The following is a 6,984-nucleotide window of genomic DNA, read 5'->3' on the forward strand; positions in this document are numbered from 1 at the left end:
AATTGTAAGTATTGGAAAACACGTTATTCCTTGATTGAAGATTCAATATATCAACTCTTTGCATTTGAGACCTTTCCATGAGTTGTGACAAAAGAGAAGCATTATCAAGTGCCATCTTGTTCTTAACAAACAAAACACAAAAAAAAACTAAATCTAAAAGACAATACAGAAACAAACAATCCAAGGGATTAGCAAATTTTCTAATCCCCGGCAACGGCGCCAAAATTTGATGCGAGATTTACTTGACACTCAAATTAAACCCTCGTTTGACAATTGTAGTAGAATGGATAAGTGAGGGATCGTTCTAGACCGGGGATTAGGAGGGCTTGCTAAAACCTTCTAAATTGACTTAAAAACATAAAAACACAATATAAAACACTATTTAATGCTCGAAGAAAGCAAAACTAAAAATAAGAAAGATTAAGACTAAGACTTCAACGAAATAGGGGGAATTGGATTTGGACGAATTTAAACTAAAATGGATAGATTGTAAAGAAAACAAATTGTAAATATGAAATTGACGGAAATGAATGGATGGTATGGCTAGCTAAGGGGTTCTTCTCCACACATGTTACACTTGCATAATAAAAAGATTTCCAATTGCATTTCAATAAATTATGAAACTCATCACCCCGGGTTAATTAGGTCCGCTTAAATTAACCGTCAAGTTTTCCTTAAGTTAATGAATTGGATGATTGCATACGACAACCCAAAGCATTCCCCACAAGTTCCCTACATGAATTGCATAATAGAGATACAAGCAAGAATCATTAAGTTCTTTGAAAACTATAAGTGTTGACGAGGCATTCGTTACTATGGAATACGCATGAAACTTATGCCAAGAATTCGTTTAACGCGATTGTTTATAAGCAACCTCCACTACTTGTGAATATAAGTTCATAACGATTAGGTGAAACTCACTTATATTCTAGCGTCATATTCATGAATGAAAATTAAGCGTGCACTCTCAATAAACATACATAAATAGGTTATCAATCAAATAGTTAAACAAATTGAATTCACAACTTATGAAACGCAATTAGAAGTAATCAAATCAAAATGCAAGCATAAACATTTATTTCGAATTACCCCCTAGCTAAAGGGGGATTAGTTCTTCATAACATTGAAATCAAAGAAACACCTAAACATTCCAACAACTCAAACTTGAATTGTATGAACGTTTAGGCACTCTTCTCTTCCATTCCTTATACGTACAAAACAAAGAGAATTAAAATGAAACATTGAAATCAAAGAATCACCTAAACATTCCAACAACTCAAACTTGAATTGTATGAACGTTTAGGTCCTCTTCTCTTCCTCGTTGTTGTAGCATAAGGTCTAAGGATAGTTGGTTTGGGGGAATGGAAGTGTGGAATGGAGTGAGGAGTGATGGAGAAGTGGAAAGATGGTTGGTGTTTGGATTAGTAGGGAGGGGGGACTCACGGTTAAGGAAAGAATGGGAGTGTTTGAGGGGTGTTGTGTTGTGAATGAGATGATCTTGAATGAATGAATGCAAGGGTATTTATAGGAGTAGTGGAGGGAACATATGGTTGTTTGTTTAAGATGCAAGTGGCTAATTAATGATGGAAAAGTATGTGATTTAAAGGATGCAAAGTGAATGAATCATGAATCATTGTGGATGAAAGGTGGAAGTGCATGTGTTGATGACTAGGTTAGTGGGTGGAAATCTGAAAATGGCATATAGGAATGGGAGCTCACGGTTTGAATGTGTAAAGTGTGTGTGAATGCATGTGAAGATGCAATAAATAATGCATGTAGGGTTAGGAAATAATGAAGAAATGCATGTGAGATGTTTGGAAAGGAAATGGGAACCCACGGCAATGAAGTTGTTTTGTGTTGTGAATTATGATGAATGCATGTGAGTTAAAGAGGGAGAATGTGGTGAAATGATGAAGTAGGAAGGTGGAAATGCATGTGAGATGTTTGGAAAGGAATAAAGAATGAATGGTGGAAATGTGAGTGAATGATGTGCATGTGTGAGAATGCATGTGGAATTAAGAGGAGTATGGAAGTGAAATAAATGAATGATATGTTAAGTGATAAGTGAATGATATGTGGTGAGTGATAAGTGAATGGTTTGATAAGTGATAAATGAATTAGTTTAAAGGGCTAGGGTTTAAGTACATAGAATGGGCCTAAAATAGGTTGGTTTGTATGGCATAATGTGTTTGATTGGGCTAGAGCCATTATTTTGTGTCTTCAAGTGCATACAAGGCCTTCAAATTCGTCCATCCTCTTGGCTCCATGGATAAGCTATCCAATCCATGCCCAAAAATGCTCCAAATGGCCTCAAAATGCACTTTCTTGCTCCCTAGGCCCTTAGAACCTGAAAACACACAAAAGAAGCATAAAGGACTAAAATAACGAGAGAAACATAACGTAAATGCACGAGAACAAGCCATTTAAGTCGCATGAATATGCTCCTATCAGTTTGGCCCAATTAATTTCAGAAAAGGATTTGTGTAACCCAAATCCACAAGGAATGAAGCCCTATAAATCAGAATCCATAAGGGATAAGGCCTAGAGGGGTGCGGCATATATTGGAGGGAAAGAGGGAATGACTTGCAAGGCAAGGCAAGGCCTTCTAGAAAGGAATAGGCGCCACATTTGTAAGGTTTCTAGAAATAATGTGCTTTTGTGGCTGATTTGGGACTTCTAGAAGGGAATGCTTCTCGAAATAGGTTCTAGAAATATCTATTTAGGTCGCCTTGCAGCTAGGATTAAGGCATGATAAGGTTATGATATGATAAGATAAGGTTTTGGATAATGTTGGATAAGGTTGGATAAGGTTTTGGATAATGTTTCCTCTTTTGAGCTAATTCCTTATCCCCTTTGTCTTGAGTTTAATTTTTTCATCTTCTTATCAGATTTCTAGCCTTTTGAACTCCAAATTCGTCCATCCATGTTGGCCCATATACAAGCTATCCATTTAGTGCCCAAAATTGCTCCAAAATGCACCAAAATGCACTTTCTTGGTACTTTAACCCTTTGGACCTACAAACACACGAAAATGAATTGAAATACTACATTAACTAAGAAATAATAACAAAAATGCACAAGAATAAGCTAGCTAAGTTGCCTAAATATGCTCCTATCAAATTCCCCCACACTTAGCTTTTGCTAGCCCTCGAGCAAAACAAACAAACAAAAGAAACAAAACATATAATCTAAACCTTCCAACGTTTGCCTCAGGGATTTCCAATGAAACATAACATGTCAAAGATCACCACTCACATAGAATTAAGCAATCCTTACCCTCGAGCATACTTAATCATAGTCACCATTCACTAGCTCACATTTAATCAATTAAAACAACATTTTGAATGTAGTAACATGCCTTAGAGAATTCCCTCAATTCCTCACCGGATATACTCTCTATTTTCACTCAGATTTTCTGACTACACTCTCTACACTAGGTATATGTGAAAAGATTGATGTAAACATGTAGACGAGCCATTCACATATGTTTTAAATGAAGGACGCACTTTCTGGAATTAATAATGCATGTATATATATGATCTCATGAATGGAATGCTACTACTTGGATACGGGAATGATGTGATATATAATAGCACACAAATTAAACCCTCTTTTTGACAATTGTAGTATAGATATAAGTAGGGATCGTTCTAGGCCGGGGATTAGGAGGGATTGCTAATCTAATGAAAATTGACTCAAAGATATAAAAATATGCTTCAAAACACTTAAACAAACTCAAAAGACTCTTAACTAAACTTATATGACTCAAAACAAACTTAAAAGACTCAAAACAACACAAAACAATAAAAAAGACTCAAACTAGACTCTAGGACTCAATTTGGACGAAAATAGGTTTGGTTTTGACTCAAAATACTCAAAAACACACTTTAGCTCAGATTCTAACCTAATTGACACTTAAAACAAAGGGGGGTTTTGGTTTTGACGAATTTGAACTAAAACAAAACAGAAACTAAACTAGACAAAGTTTTGAACGAATTTGGGGAATATGGATGGGTGATTAGCTAGCTAGAGGATACTTTTCCACACATGATACATTCGAACACAAATTGATTTCCAGTTGCTTTTTCGATAAACCATGAACCTCAACACCCCTGATTAACCGTGACATCACTAATTAACCCTCAGATTTTCCTTTAGTTATTGGATTGGATGACATCATACGACAACCCAAAGCATTCTTCAAAAGTTCCCTACATGACATCATAATAGAGATACAATCAAAGATCATTACGTTCTATTAAAATCATAAGTATTGACAAAGCACTTGTAACTATGACATCATGATACTCATGCTAGGAATTTACTTAACATGATTGTGAGAACAACCTTAACTACTTGTGAATATAAGTTTGTAACGATTAAGTGAAACTCCCTTATATTCTAGCACCAAATTCAAGCATGCAAATTAAGTGTGCACCCTTAATCAACAAACAAGAATAAGTTATCCATCAAACGGTTAAGTAAATTGCATTCACAATTTATGAAATCACAACTGGAATTAATCAATTCATATTGCAAATATAATCATGGTTTCAAAGTCTCCCCTAGCTAAAACAAGTTTAGCTCCTCATGTTTACAACAAAACAAAGAGAATATAAATTAAACATTGAAAAGATTGAATACACCTAGAAATGCTCCAACAATCCAAGCTTGAAAGGCCAAAACGTACAAGGCTTCTCCTCTCTTCTTTCTCCTTCTTTGTTGCGGCACAAGGGTGTTTGGGTATGAATTATGGTGATAGATGGATAGGTTGGATGGTGGTAGAGGGTGGATGATGGCCGAATGAATGGGGAGAATGAGGAATAATTCGAATGGATATGTATGGATGTCTCCAGTCCCCAAGAAATGGCGCCAAAATTTGATGCGAAAATTAACTTAACACACAAATTAAACCCTCTTTTGACAATTGTAGTATATAAGTAAGTAGGGATCGTTCTTAAACTGGGGATTAGGAGGGATTGCTAAACACTTTAAACTGACTCAAATAGATAAAACTAACCTTTAAAACACTTAGCTCAACTTAAAAGACTCAAAACAAGTTCACAAGACTCAAAATAAGCTAAAAACACTCAAAACTGCTTAAAAACACAAATTGGGCAGATTTGACTCTAAACACAATTTTTGGACGAATTTTGGTTCTAACTTGACTCAAAACACTTGAAAACACAATCTAAAATAGATTTTAACTAGTTAGACACTCTAAAATAAAGGGGGATTTGGTTTTGGACGAAAATAAAGTAAACAAAACAAGACTTTAAACTAGGCAGATTTGCACAAATTTGGTGAAATTAGATGGATGATGGGCTAGCTAGGAGGTCTTTCTCCACACATGACATACTTGCATACAAAACAATCTCTAGTTGCTTTTTCAATGAATCATTAACCTCAACACCCCAAGTTAATTAGGTACGCTTAAATTAACTCTCAGATTTTCCTTAGGTCATTGAATTGAGTGGAATTAGCGCGTTGCCATCAAATTATTCCTCAAAAGTTCTCTACATGAAAGTGCATAATAGAAAAACAATCAAAGATCATTAAATTCTATGAAAATCATAAGTGTTGACGAGGCACTCGTAACTATGAAAGCGCATGATACTTATGCCAAGAATTTACTTAACATGATTGTGACTAACAACCTTAACTACTTATGAATATAAGTTCACAACGATTAGGTGAAGCTTCCTTATATCCTAGCATCAGATTTATGCATGCAAATTAAGTGTGCACTCTCAACCCACATACACAAACAAGTTCTAATTCAAATAGATAAGTAATCAAATCATAATGCAAATATAGCCATGGTTTCAAAATTCCCCCTAGCCAAAAGGGGATTAGTTCCTCATACTCACAAAGCAAATATTCTTGAATTTAAACATTGAAAAACACAAGAAAGATTACACCTAAGACGTTCCAGCAACTCCAAGTCGAATGGCATGCCCGTCTAGGGCTCTCCTCATTTTTCCTTGCTGCGGCACAAGATGAGGTTGGTGGTTTTTGGGGTTTTGAATGGTGTATTCTTGTTTAGGATGATGAATGATGGCTGATTAGGGTGAAAGGGTGCGGCAGATTGTGTATGGAGGTGTGAGGATTGAATGAATGATGGAGAATTAGGGTGGAAGGTTGCGGCAAGGGGTTTTCTGAATAGCATGAGGGTTGATGCGAATTTGTGGCTGATAACATGTATTTATAGTTCGGCCAACCCTAGGGTTAATTAGATTAGGGTTACAACTTAGCAGATTTTATGGATTAGGGCCCTAGGGTTCGGCACAAGTAACTTAAATCCACTTAGGAGAGGGTTTGGCCCAATTAATTTCAGAAAAGGATTTGTGTAACCCAAATCCACAAGGAATGAGGCCCTATAAATCAGAATCCATAAGGGATAAGGCTTAGAGGGGTGCGGCACATATTGGAGGGAAAGAGGGAATGGCTTGCAAGGCAAGGCAAGACCTTCTAGAAGGGAATAGGCGCCACCTTTGTAGGGTTTCTAGAAATAATGTGCTTTTGTGGCTGATGTGGGACTTCTAGAAGAGAGTGCTTCTAGAAATAGGTTCTAGAAATATCTATTTAGGTCCCCTTGCAGCTAAGATTAAGGCATGAGAAGGTTAGGATAGGATAATATAAGATAAGGTTTTGGATAAGGTTGGATAAGGTTTTGGATAATGTTTCCTCTTTTGAGCTAATTTCCTATCCCCTTTGTCTTGAGTTTAATTTTTTCATCTTCTTATCAGATTTCTAGCCTTTTGAACTCCAAATTCCTCCATCCATGTTGGCCCATATACAAGCTATCCATTTAGTGCCCAAAACTGCTCCAAAATGCACCAAAATGCACTTTCTTAGTACTTTAACCCTTTGGACCTACAAACACACGAAAATGAGTTGAAGTACTACATTAACTAAGAAATAATAACACAAATGCACAAGAATAAGCCAGCTAAGTCGCCTAAATATGCTCCTGTCAACAGA

Source organism: Pyrus communis, chromosome 11, assembly GCF_041283825.1.
Source record: "Pyrus communis isolate YQ-2024b chromosome 11, ASM4128382v1, whole genome shotgun sequence".
In the NCBI taxonomy this organism is placed as follows: Eukaryota; Viridiplantae; Streptophyta; class Magnoliopsida; order Rosales; family Rosaceae; genus Pyrus; species Pyrus communis.